Raw genomic sequence first — 14303 nt, forward strand, 5'->3', positions numbered from 1 at the left:
AATCAACCATTAGATATTTATGTATGCATGAGTATATCACTTCTGAAATTTTCTTCCAAATTGTTAATTGTTAAGGTACCGAAGAAGATCAAATCAATGGACGAACTAAATCTGTCAAACATGAATCGTTCATGTTCATAAATGATAAATCAAGATTATGAATGCTTTAACGATTTTCAATTTGGTTGAAAAATTGCATAAATGATCTACACATGAATATCTAAATATCTAACAGTTGAATTGCGGAAATGTGATCAAATACTGGGTCTCACAAGAAAGTCCTCATTAGAAGCTCTCCCCCATTAGGCATTGGATTGTGAAGTATGTTGTTGATGTATCTATTAGTTCATTCGATAGTGGATGCAAGGAAGCTTACAATAGTTATGGCAAATTACTTATTATTATTTTTTTTCAAAAATGAAGGTATTGAAGTCAATCTAGAAGGCTCAACCTGACACGCACAAGACCTCAAAAATCTCTAAACTAACACAATTATTTCAACCCAAGAAAAAACGCAAGTTTAATATAGAAACAAAAAAAGTGATATATACACACACACACACACACAGTCCTTCTTGGCTAAGGACATCCTTATAGGTACGGATTTTCAGTTTTTGGCCACTTTTCGATCATATATTCACATCTTAACCATTCAGTTTTTAGGTCCTAATATATAGATCATCTTTACAAAATTTCAGCCAAATTGATGATCATTAAGGCATTCAAAACTGCAATTTACAACAATGTACACGAACGGTTCCGGTTCGACAGATTCTGTTCATTCGTGTAAATTGCAGTTTTGGATGCCTTAACGATCATCAATTTGGCTGAAATTTTTCAGAAGTGATCTATACATTAGGACCTAAAAACTGAACGGTTAAGATGTGAATATGTGATCGAAAAGTGGCCAAAAACTGAAAATCCGTTCCATAAGCTTAGGTAAGGATATCCTTACCTGAGAAAAGTTCTATATATGTGTGTGTGTGTGTGTCATAATTTCGATCAGACCTGTCAAAGATGACACATTATTTTTGGTGTGTAGTCAACAAAACCAAGTGAGCAAATTCAAACTTCAGTGACGACTCCCTGAATATTTGTATTATTTTCAGTAGCCTTAGACCAAGTCAACAAATGATTCGGTGGGTCACGACTAAAAGTAATAGTATTATTAGGTGTCTTTCAACCAAAGTGTGCTAGAGTGGCCAGAGAACACCATCAGGCGACACATCACGTCATCAGAAGTGAAAGAAGAGAAGATGTAGAGGAGAAAGAAGGTGGGTGGGAAATTGAAAATTTCATGTGACTGACATGACCCACCCTAGACTTCACCCTAAAATTCGAGATAATCCTATGGAACCTACCTTAGAAATAACTCTACCGAAAATTTAGCAGAATCACCCCTAAAGATGAACTACCCAAAACCTGTAGAAAAAAAATTTACACTTCAAAAAATCAAACACCGACCTCAAAACCTAAAGCCTACACATTCCCCATAATCACAACTAACTTCACAACAGTCTAATGAAAATCCAAAATTTAAATATATCTCCAAATACATAAAAATATTTCTCAAATTTTCAAACATTTATCCCACAAGTTATCAGAGCAATCCAAAGGAAGAAAATGAGATCAAGGTACACGTAGGTTAAATAAGTAACCTAAAATATAAAATACAACAGCAGCTAATGCTATGCTTCAACTCCTACTATGACGAACCAGCTAATCTGCAGACTAGGCATTTGAAACCAAAGGGCCCAGGGAAAAGTAATTAAAAACGTTAGTGTGAGTGAACAAAATAAATAATCAAAAAATAAACGAATGAAAAACTTAATACTTTCCCACTTTACGTTTATAAAATCAAGGATGCAGGCAAGTACTTATAAAACATTTCAACATGAACTTTGAAGGAGAGGTCCAACCCAAAAGACATGATTATGGAGGAATACATTGAGGGGACTCTGGATAGCCACTTCGTAACCATAAGTTAGGCCATTATTGGTGGACTTTTGGTTGTCTTTTTCTTGAAATTTGGTTATTTTTTATTTACTTTTTTGTTGGTTTTTTATTTACTATAAATTCCTCCCAACTTGGGGTAAGAATGTGTGGGCTTTCTGCTTGTTTATGCACTTAATGTACCTTGTCTATCCTAGTGAGGCAACAAATCTTTGTCAAATGGAGGCAACCTTCTAGTGGCAAATTGAAACAAAGTATCATCGGTTGTAAATCTGATCAATAACATAATAGGCAAACTGTTTTAATATCTTATCTCTCTTCATGACTTTTATTTTTTCAGTGTGTCACTGCTATTGTAAAGCAAATTGAGTTGTCTATGATACAACTCTTGCTAATTAGTTAATTTTAGAATACATATATTTAGTAGAGACTACTGTTATTATTTGAGGATGTACATTCTCTCAATTCTGCTTATACTCTGGAGTTTAGGCACCATGTCCCCCTTATATTCTACAGTTTCATTATTCAAAACTTAAAAATCAGCCGCACCAGCCCTTTTAAATAAGGGGAAATGATAATTTACCCAATTTTGGGGTTAATTAACCCCACTTACCCAAACACTCTAAGAGATTGCCCACTTACCCAAACACTCTAAGAGATCATTTCCCTAATACCCAATTATGTATTTTTTTAATTCATTTTTATTTATTTTTGGGACAATTTTGCCCTCTCTTTCTTTGTCACTTAGAGAGAGAAGTCATTGAAGACCTTGCCGAACTCCTGTCACCAGTGGCCGGCCGCGGACTCTGGTGACCGGACTCCAGCGACCGGTGACCGGAATCCGGAGACGGATCACCGGAATCCGGCAACCGGTCACAGGAATCCCGAATCCGGCTACCGGACTGGTGGCCGGATTCCGGCGTCAGATTTTATTGCCCTCTAATAATCATATTATTGCCCTCCAATAAACATATTATTGCCCCCCAATACTCTTTTTATTGCCCCCCAATAATCATATTATTGCCCTCCAGCTGAATTGTATAAACTCCCAAAACCAAAATGAATACACTACATACACAATTGATCAATTTATATGTTCAATTCTACATGTTCTTTTTTTTTTTTCCTTCCCCATTCTTGGAGCTCACAGTATACCAAAAAAAATGGCCACCCAAAAATTTGCTACGAGCACCAAATCGGAGCAAACTTCAGACACCCCCCCGGCCGGGCCTTCCTCTGAATGAAACCTTCCAACTGCCACCTCCTCCTCATCGCCAGCGACTGCCAGGGCCGCATCGCCCTCCTCCTCGACCTCCGCCACAAGTCCTCGTCCACTGGTTCGACGCCGACACCACAACAACTCCCACCTCGCCGTCCAGGCCCGATCCAAATCCTACCTCCTCGCCGCCATCTCTGGACTCTCCTTCCTCTCCGTCTACGACCCTAACGAGTCGTCCAATCCAATTACGAGATCGAGAAGTCGCCGAGTTTGTTGCACGAGATGAGAACGACGACAGCGACGATGGTGGCATAGGGCTCGACGATGGAGTGCAGCGGTGATGGCCGAGAAATGCCCATTGGTAGCCGGCGGTGATGGAAGCTACGAGGCCTAGGGCTCGACGACGGTGGTCTGGGTGAGGAGACGGTGGTCTGGGTGAGGAGGTGGATGTGAGAGAGAGAGAGAGAGAGAGAGAGAGAGAGAGAGAGAGAGAGAGAGAGAGAGAGAGAGAGATGAGTGTAATTTAATAATTAAAATAAGGTCAAAACTGTCAATAAATGTTAGATTGGGTAAATGGGAGTAAAAAACTCTTAGTGGAATAAGTGGGCAATTTTCAGGCTTAAATTGGGTAAGTGGTGACGACCCCTTTAAATAAATAAGTAGTAGTAATAATAACAATAATAATAATAATAATAATAATAATAATAATAATAATAATAAATCATATCGTTTCTCTTCCATTTTTTTTTTTCTGTTTCTCTTGTGATCCACATGTTTTCTTTCAAAACCCAATTGTTTCCCTTAATTGGATGCATGCTGACTTTGCTTCTCTTCATCTCAATTATTTTAAGTTCTTGAAATCAAAAAACGAGAAATTTCGTTGAGAGCTCCAGAGAACCCTAGCCGCAGGTGAGTTTTTCTCAAATCTCTTCTCACTCGTCCGGCGACGCGTCCTATGGACGTTGTTGCCGGGCGGGTAGGCTTAGTGCCGCCATTTATCTGCAAGTAGTGGCGTCAGGTCTCTGGTCAATAGGTGTTGAGGTTCGAACAAGGGGAGTTTGCAGGGCTTTTGGCCGGCGGAGGCTTGAGGGGTGGATCAGATTGGGCGGGCTTTGTAGGGGCTGCATGGAGGAGCCGTACGGGAAAGTCATGGAGGGGGTGGCTGGATCGATCTGGCTTGGAGAGTCTCGTGGCTAGCTGGGGACAGGAAACCCCAGATCGGGGGTGAGGGTTGGGTCGTTCATATTATGGAGGGGGAACAAGGGAACGACCAAACCCTCACCCCCGATCTGGTTTAGGGCGGTAGGTGGGGTGGTGGTGGTGCTGAGTTGGTGGTGAAGCAGGCGGAGGACGGTGGTGTGCTTGTCCGTGGCTCCGATCGTGGTGGCGGCGGTCCGGTGGGGGAGGTGGTGCGACGGCAATGGACTCTTGCTCTCTTGGATGGACCTTGGGTTTGTTTGAATTTGGGCCTTGACTCTACTGTAGTGGGCCTGTTGTAGGCTGCAAATGGGGCTGGGTCTCAAGTTTTGAGCCCTGCCTTATGTTTTAATTTATTTTATGCTTTTGCTTATTTATGTTGTTTAGTTCTATTGCGCTTTATGCGAGCAATAAGTCCCTACATTAATTGTGTAGTACTAGTCGGGCTATATGCCTGTGTATGCACTCAGAGTGCCTTGTTTGCTCTAGGTAGGCAGCGAGTTCTTTGCTTTGTCAAATGGTCGCTACCGCCTAGTGGCAGGGTGAAGCTAAGTATCGTCGGGTCTATTCTCTGGCGGCAACATAGTAGGAAAGCTGTGTTTATGGTAATTATGCCACGTTGTAAATGGGTTACAGATCAAGTTATCTTTCTGTTATGTCACCGCTATGTCAAAGAAAATGAAGTAGCCAGTAGAGCACTCTTTGCTAGTCGGTGCTTGTTAGAATACATGTCTTCTGTAGAGAGTCCTGATATTATTTCGGGACATACTCTAAATGCTTATTGTAATCAGGGGTTTAGGCTCAATGTCCCGCCTTTGTATTCGGCAGTTTCATTAATCAAGGCTTGAGGGCCGCCGCATCAACCCTTTATTCAAAAAAAAAAGTTCTTGAAATCGGAATGTACTGGTATTATGGTTGTTATGTCAGCTCAAACCCAATGTGAGAGCGAGGAATAGAGTTCCTCTACACAATTCCACTGTAATGCCTCAAACTTCACCTCACTATCTTGAACACGTCATAGTGCTGCGAGTCTCCAAAATATAAATCGAGAGTTTGATTTACATTTTAGATAATCACAAGGCATGTTGTGAAGTAAATTTTTCATATAACGCACAGTGGAAACTTCAAAATCATTTTTTAGGTGAAATTTTTTTTTTTTTTTTTAAGTTTCACTTTGTTCGTCCAAAGTTGACTCAAATTCAAGAATAGGAAAACAAGGCCTAGCACACTATTGATATTTGATATAGAACAAGTTAAGAGCTATCAAGTTCCGAAATGACAAATTTCAAGAAACAAAGATCGAGGTAAACCCAGAACTTGTTTTCCTTTACAACAGTTAGTCAAACTTGTTTTCGCACACACTGCTCCATATGCTACAATCCTGTTACCAGTGCATAGTATCTGCAACCACACCGTTGTAGGGGTGAGCGTTTGTCCTCACTGCTCAGTAGGGGTTTCGTCTCGGCTAGGTTTGAAAAAAATTAAACTTTAATGGTGAACCAGTATGAAAACATACTCGAACCATTTTATTTAAATAATGATGAAATTTTAAAATAGGGAAAATTTCGCAAACAGTACACCAAGTAAATGCCACTAATAATTCTTATACATAAAGTTCCAAACCAAACATTTCGGTACACGAAATCTGAAACTCGACCCACTATCAGTACACGACGTCAATTTTTGACACCAAAATGTCCATTATGCCCTCAGTTTTTTTTTTTAATAATTTTTTTTTCTGTTCTTTTTTTTTTAATAAATTTTTTTTTTCTGTTATTTTTTTTCCCTTCGTTTTTATCTCTTTCTTCTTCCTTCTTCCGAGCTCACTCCCTCGCTTCCAACGCCGCCCTTGCCTTCCAATTGGTGAGATTTATCGTCCTACAGCTTATATTTGTAACTCAGCCAATATTTAGTCATGTGAAAAGAAAGAAAGAGATAAAAACGAAGGAAGAAAAAAAAATAACAGAAAAAAAGAAGGAAAAAAAATAACAGAAAAAACGAAGGAAAAAAAAATAACAGAAAAAAAAAATTTATTAAAAAAAAAAAAGAACTGAGGGCATAATGGACATTTTGGTGTCAAAAATTGACGTCGTGTACTGATAGTGGGTCGAGTTTCAGATTTCGTGTACCGAAATGTTTGGTTTGGAACTTTATGTATAAGAATTATTAGTGGCCTTTACTTGGTGTACTGTTTGCGAAATTTTCCCTTTAAAATATTTTCCTACTCAAAACCGATGTATGATACTCAAATAAATACGGCACCACAAATTACCTAGTGGGCAGTCCAATAGACCCATAACACGACCTTACCTCATATCAATTTAGATCCAGGTAAGAGTAGCGAGAGCGTCCGCTACCTAGCTACACACACGGAACCTTATCGTCATTGCGATCGAAACACCGTCCGACCAGTGTAGCTAACCCTCCGAAAGTTAAGGGGATCGAACCCAAGGAAGTCAGTACTACCCTTCTCTCTCAAGTCAACAACAGGTCTCACACGCACGTTGACTTTAAACCACTTAAAACTTTAATAAAATAGCATTTTTATCATGCATCACAGATAAATTGAAAACGGAAAATTACTAACCAAGAGTGAATCCTGAGTCATCTACCTGGATTCCAAAACTTATATTTCACGTAGTTTGAGTGTCACGAACCTTCCGTTCCTAAAATTGCTTTAACATTTCACTTCCCAATTGCTTTAACATATCAATTCCAATTTTACTCATAGAAATTCCACTCGAATTACTATTGACACCCATATTATGACTTAAACCATTTCCCAACCTTCATAACCGATTCAGTGTACACATATATCTAATTCATTTCCAGCTTAACGCAGAAGTAGATGAAATCCATATCAAGTTTTCTTCTCATGGTTTCACACATCTAACACATTTATACTCGGTCTAATACACCCGATTCAATCCATGATACAAACAACCCAATTTGTAGAAATTAACAACGCGGAATTTGAAGTTTGGTTTCCCAATTTACCACAGTTGAATTCAACATCGTTGTGCCAAAACCCACCAGACTCGAAGTCAACAACTCCCTTTGTTCGAACCTCAGAGCAATTCCTGCAACTCGAAGCTTCCAACTGAACTAGCATAGCTGATTGTGCTTGGCCAAACACCAGCTCGTGCCTTAGGATGTTAACGACGAATCCGAAACAAACCGAAAACACTGCTAATCAAAACTTGGACGGCATGGAAACAAACCGAAAACACTACTCTTCAATTAAAATTGGACGGCATGGAATCGGTGGATGATTTGTGCGTACCAGATTGCACCGAGCTAATTATTTCTTAATTCCAAAACTTTCAAAATTCATCAGAATTAGTTCAGGTGTCCGAAAAATTCTCTGAAAATTCCTACGCACTAGTCACATCGCGTACTTTATTAGAAAATCTAAATTTATATAATTTCCTCGTAAAAAATTTCAAAAATTATTTATGAGTCTTTAAATAATTTTCGAGATTGAAAATTTAATTCCTCAAAAGATCTCACTAGACTCGTTGAATTTTTTGAGGCTCACATCCACCGAAGAAAAAATAGACTAGATGTCTTTTTCATTGAACTATTGGGCTAGATACCATTTTCTTCTTATTTTTTTTGATACTATTGGGCTCAAGGCCCAAACAAAGGGAAAAAAATTAAACAAAAAAACTTGTCAACCAGATCTATTACAAAAACTCAAGCACGACTAACAATGTCATCAAGAACAACTTGAGTAATGAAGGGGCAGTAGGCATTTTACAGAGACCCAAGTCTTGGTCAGTACTTTCTTTTGTAAGACCATCAGCCACCATATTTCTCTCTCAATGAATGTGATGAAAGGAGTGATATGTATGCACAAATTAGAAAAACGTCCCCTCTAGTTATTGAAAACCTTACATAGGAAAGCGTTTCTTCTCTCTCGTTGTTTTCTAGCAGCTACAAGGTCGTTAGTCTGTCCAAACCCAGATCAAATTCTCTAATCCATCTCCAACCGTTCTCTCCCCTTTTTTATCTTGTTCACTCTCTTTTCCTCTGATCCCCTTCATCCCTAACATCCAAATGGCCTCCATCGATGGTGTGACCTCGAAACTCGATGTCGCTCTACTAATACGAGGGGACGATTCACAGCAACTGCTAGCAGAGAGGCTGGAGCCAGAGCCGGTGTATCATTAACAAGACTTGTCATGGATGTTACCCTGAAATCTGAAGTGTCCCTGCTATCCCAACTTAAGAGAAACTCTACTAAAAATTTGGTAGAACTTTCCCTAAGAAAAGTACTCAAACATCAAACCTGTAAACAAGATTTTAACCCAAAGATCGCAAATTCCAAATGCTTAACTTTACAACACAATTCAATAATCTGGTGATCAGAGCAATCTAAGGATTAGATAGACATATTACATAAGTAGGTTAAATAGTAACCTACAACGATGGAAGTGTTGGACACTATGCCTTCTCTGCACGCCTGACCTCAACTAATCTTCTAACTAGGAACGAAAAACTGAAAAGCCCACGAAAAAGCATTTAGGAACATTTTTAGAGTGAGGGGATGAAAAATAAATAATATCAAGGAAATAAAATAAAATTTAATGCTTTCCGAATTTAACTTTCGAATAAAAACTAGGCATGCAGTATAATTTCGTGAAAATACTTTAATCAACCTCTAGTACTGATATTTCAAAACACGCTATATATCTCTTGTACTGATATCTCAAAATCTATTGTAAATCAACTCATTTAAAATACAAAAATCTCATAATCATTTCAAAAATCTCAAAATCTCATCATTTTAGCATCTCATTTAAAATACTCACACCATAAAATAGGCGATGGCTAAAGGGTGCTGCTGAGAGAGTGTTTGATTCATTAGGTTGTCTCGCTGCCATGAAATTGCGATTAGCAGTTGATTTTCTAGATGGTGATGCATATTTGTGGTGGTACACTATGAGAGCAAGAGGTTTTGATCCTCACACGATGACTTGCCCATTTTTCCTAAGGCAGAGCTACGGCAGTCGTCCGGCGTAGGTTGAGGAAGGGGATTTCTATTTTTATTCCTCTTTGTCTGCTAAGTAGCAGTGGTGGAGGTGTTGTGAGATGGCGGCCGAAAATCAGAAAAAGAAAAGGAACAGTGGTGTCGTGGCCTAAGATGTCGCGTGCGGAGGCCGAAGGCAGTGTTTAGCGACTTTGAACTTGGATCTTGAGCAGATTTCGGTCCCGATTCAACAAGTAGTGATGGTGTTGTGAGGTGGTGGCCGAAATTGATGATCTCTGGCGAGAACATATAGTTGAGGAAGGAGAGAGAGAAGAGAGAAAAAAGAGATCACGCGGCTGAGAGAGAGAGGGAGAAAAATGAGGAAAGGCTAGGGTTCTTTTCTTTAAATACTTGTTGAAACCGAAAAAAAATCACGTTACATGGTGATGGTCTTTTAAATCGGAAAAGAAGGAGCCCATCACAACAAATATTGGTGCACAATTATACGCTTGTACAAGCTGTTGCGAGACTGAAAAAAAATAATACACTGGCAATGAATTACATTCAAATCTCCCACATGGATAAGCTTGTACAGGTTGTTATAGCCTTGACTATGTCAAACGGCAATTAGGCCATTTAAAGCTAACTTTGACAATTAAGCAAGGGACATAGGCTGATAGTCAAAGTTTACTAGCTTCAAATGTGAAGCAAATACGGGTTTGATGCTGGTCAAAATACAAGATAAGCTTGTTATCCAAAATTAAAAGTTTGTCATTCAAATTTCAAGATTACAAGTCTTGCGGGAAGATAGAGTTATCTGATGAGCAACTATCCTAATTATATAAAGACAAAGACGCACAGAACAGAGAGGACGGAAGGAGAAGGGAGGAAGAAATCAGCAAGCAAAAGCTAAAGCTCTGCCGAAACAGAGGGTGAAAAAAGAAGCAGCAATTAATTGTTGAAGTTCTGCCGAGATAAAGAGTGACGACAAGCCAAGCTGCAGGGGAGAAGCTCAGGTATACACCACGTCATGCTATTCTTGTCTTCTTTGACAGAGAACTAAAAAGCTTGCTTCAAACAAAAGGAGGGCTGTTCATGAACAACCCATATCCTTTTGAAAACAACTATGGTCGTTCATGAACGGCCAAACTCCATTGGGATCTCCTCCTGCATTAAGACTAACATGGTCGTTCATGAACGGCCAACGTCTTAATACAATCCTGGCTGCTGCAAATTCCAGCATTGGAACATAGTGTCACTAATGGCCGAGTTCCGATCACTCTCCACATTCACCCTCTTTGAAAAACAGAAATACCCTGTTAGTACATGTTAGTACAACATGTGTTGTTGGCATTCCATTAACCACAAAAGTATTCATAAGCCATGTGATGATCTTAATTATATATTTCTATGTGCTCTGCTTTGAGATGGTGACTTTTGCTTTTTAGGCATGCACATCGAAGTCTACACATGTTTGCTGTCCATGCAGGTTGTGCGCTGTGATCTTCTGGTGATTTGTTAGTATTAACATATTGGCAAGGAGAGGCAATATCCCATTGAGATGGATCCGGGTGAGGAAGAAAATCTTGGAGAGGTAATTAATATCCCCTTGAGATGGATCCGGGTGAGAAAGAAAATCTTGGAGAGGTAATTAATATCCCATTGAGATGGATCCGAGTGAAGAAGAAAGGTGAAAGCAACCATATCTTTTCCTTGCTGTCCACTTAATTCAATCATGGAGACCTTGTTGTCGTAAATGAAAAGGGAAGGACATGGCAGCTAGGTTCTCCATCTTTCTATCATGGAAATCTTGCTGTTAAAGAAAAGGTTTCGATCTAGCCTTGCTGTTAATCTTAATATCCACTCAGTGCAATCATGAAGACCTTGCTGTCAAAGATAGAAGTAGGGAGCAAGTGCATCTGGACCTCGTGGTCTTACTCCAACCAAGCTGAAGAAACTTGGTTATTGTTCCTCCTATATATATAGGAGTTCTGTGGTTTTTGAGGTGGGGTGTCTGAGTTCAAAGTTCAAGAGATTAAGTTAGTCATGAGTATATTTCATTCTTGATATTCTCTTGTATTAAACACTGATGAGTTCAGTTGAGAAAATCAACTATGTTTGAGTTTTCAAGACCGATGTTTTCAAGACAAGTGGAGCACATTTAGAAGCTGTAGACAAATTACTGAGAGGTAGTTCAACTGGCTAAAAGAGTTTAGCCAGAGATAACCGAGTCCAGAGTTATCCGAGAGGTTGTAAGTGTACATTGTATTTTGTTTACTATTTTATAGTGTGTGATTAAGCACTTGGCCCGAGACCCGCAGTTGTTTACCTCACTTTTGAGGGTTTTACTGCGTAAACATTTTCCTGTGTTCTTTACTTTTCTGTTATTTATTCTTATGCTTGCATATGGTAAATGCTTTATACTGTTGGTTAGGGATAGATAGATTTTTCCAATCCCTCAACAACGTCCAGGAAAATTGATTGCAAATAATTGTTAATTGCCTATTCACCCCCCCTCTAGGCCATTCTAGTACTTTCATTTGGCATCAGAGCAGGTCACTAGTTCTCCTAGTGAGATCCGTAGGGTGTCTAGAATGGATAGAGATAGAGAACGTTCTGGTTTTATAAACTGTCCACCTTTTTTTGATGGGAATGATTATTCTCAGTGGAAAATTATGATGCAAGCCTTCTTACATTCACAGGATGAACATATCTGGAATATTGTTGAACTTGGGTGGGAGGTTCCCACAAAGGAAACTAAGTCTAAAGAGAGTGAGAGTTCTGCTTCCGTAAAAGAACCTAAGTCTAGGCAAGATTGGTCTATAGCTGAAGTGCGTGACTTTAACAATGATGTTAAAGCACGGCACAGCTTGTATACGGCTCTTTCTATGAAAGAAAAGAAGCGTATTGGAACTTGTAAGACTGCGAAGAAGGCATGGGATCTTCTTCAAATGACTTATGAAGGAAACAAGAAAGTTAGGACTCAGAAACTTCAGAAATTAATTTCTGAGTTTGAGACAATGACTATGGGAGATGATGAGTCCATTGATGATTTTCATTCTAGGCTTATAAATGTGACGAATGAGTGTGATAGTCTTGGTGATCCTATTGCTGAGAATAGGATTGTAAAGAAATTCCTTAGGTCCTTACCTTTGAGTTTTCAAAATAAACAAACTGCCATTGAAGAAGTTCAGGATTTAGATACCTATACCTTAGATGAACTTCTTGGGAATCTTCAAACTTTTGAACTGAAAATCAAGCCAGATAAGAAAGTAAAAACCATTGCCTTGAATGCTGTTAGGAAAGTGGATGAAAAGACAAAAGAGTTAGTAAAGGAAAAGGATAGTGACTCCGATTTTACTGCTGAAGACTTTGCTCTCTTAACCAAACATTACAAAAAGTTTTTAAGATCTGGTAATTCGTTTCAAAATTCCAAGAACTTCTCTGGGTCTAGTTCTAGGAGAAATATGAGCGGTGACTATTCTTCTGAAAAAGACACTAAAGCTAGGTTTACCTATAAGAAACCTTCTGTTGATAAACCTAAGTGTTTTGAGTGTCAGGGTTTCGGACATCTTGCGGCAGATTGTGGAAATAAGAGATTCAAGGCTCGTTCAAATAAGGCTATGAACACAACCTAGAGTGACTCTGAGTCTGACACTCAATCTGAGTGTGGTGAAGACAATGTTGCCTTAACTGCTGCTCTTCATCCTTCATCCTCATGTGAGTATGAAGAAAAGGATCTTGATGATGAAGAAACAAATGATCAAGCCATGGCTGACAAATACCAAGAAATGTGTAGAGCCTCGACCAAAATGTTGAAGCTAAATCAATCCTTGAGTGAAAAACTTTGTCTGGTAGAACAAGAAAAGGAGGGGATTGCTAAGCACATGCAATCCTGCACAAAAAACTGGGAGATCGAGAAGTCAGTGTATGTTGGGCGTATAAAGAGCTTACAAGATAATTTGGATACTCAAATTAGTCTTGTTAACTCCTTGTCTTCTGAAAAACTGAGCCTAGAACTTTCTTTGAAAGAATCTCAAGAAAATTTTTTAAAGTTTTCAATTAGTTCTGACAAAGTTTCAAAAATGATAGGCATTGGAAAAGTTGGAGGGGACAAGAAGGGAATAGGATTCTCTGACAGCACTTCTTTCAAGGACTCAAAACCTATCAGGTTTGTGAAAGAAAAAATGACTCCTAAGAATGAATTTCCTCCTCCTTTTAAAAAGTTTGTTCCCGTATGTCACTACTGCATGTGGTATACTTGGTCACATTAGACCCAGGTGTAATCGTCTCAAGAAACACTTTCAAGTATCCAGTGTGTCTAAAAGGTCAGTTCAAAACATGTCCTTGCATGACAAATTGAAAGAACATTTGAAAGAAGTTAACAGGATTACAAAGCTGGTTTCAATCCCAAAGTCTTCAACTCCAAAATCAAAACAAGTCTGGGTAGAAAAAGGTTCACACTCTTGTCATGTTGCTTCTGTAAATATTCCTTCCTCTGATTTATCTGTGTTTGATAATACTTGTTTCCATCAAAAGGATTCAGATTTTATTGAAGCAACGTGTCTTGTTGCCTTAACTGTTTTAGAAGCAAGAAGGGCTGATACTTGGTACATTGATAGTGGTTGTTCTAGACATATGACAGGTGACAAAAGCTGGTTCACTTCTTTCTCAGATGAGTTCACATGTGGATCTGTTACTTTTGGAGATGGAAGGAAAGCAAAGGTAATCGGTAAAGGGAGTGTTTGCACACCAGGTATTCCCAACTTACAGAATGTTTTATATGTGGAAGGGTTGCATTCAAATCTGATCAGTGTGAGTCAAATGTGTGATGATTATGAAGGTGTTTATTTCAACAAAGATAACTGTGTTGTACTTGATAATGTTGGCAAAAGTATCATGGGAGGAAAGCGGTCCAAAGATAATTGTTTCTGCATACATGCAAATGAAACTAACATGTCT

At 38.9% G+C, this 14303-nt stretch overlaps 1 long non-coding RNA gene across 1 annotated transcript; it reads right to left on the reverse strand.

Moving 5' to 3' along the window:
- Window positions 1-8082: 8082 nt before the first annotated feature.
- Window positions 8083-9842, reverse strand: LOC133739560 (uncharacterized). Its single transcript, XR_009860685.1, has 2 exons — window positions 9184-9842; window positions 8083-8870 (listed from the first exon to the last, which is right to left on the reverse strand). It is a non-coding gene; the product is annotated as an uncharacterized LOC133739560 (long non-coding RNA).
- Between the last annotated feature and the right edge of the window lie 4461 nt (window positions 9843-14303).

This window comes from Rosa rugosa, chromosome 3 (assembly GCF_958449725.1).
Source record: "Rosa rugosa chromosome 3, drRosRugo1.1, whole genome shotgun sequence".
In the NCBI taxonomy this organism is placed as follows: Eukaryota; Viridiplantae; Streptophyta; class Magnoliopsida; order Rosales; family Rosaceae; genus Rosa; species Rosa rugosa.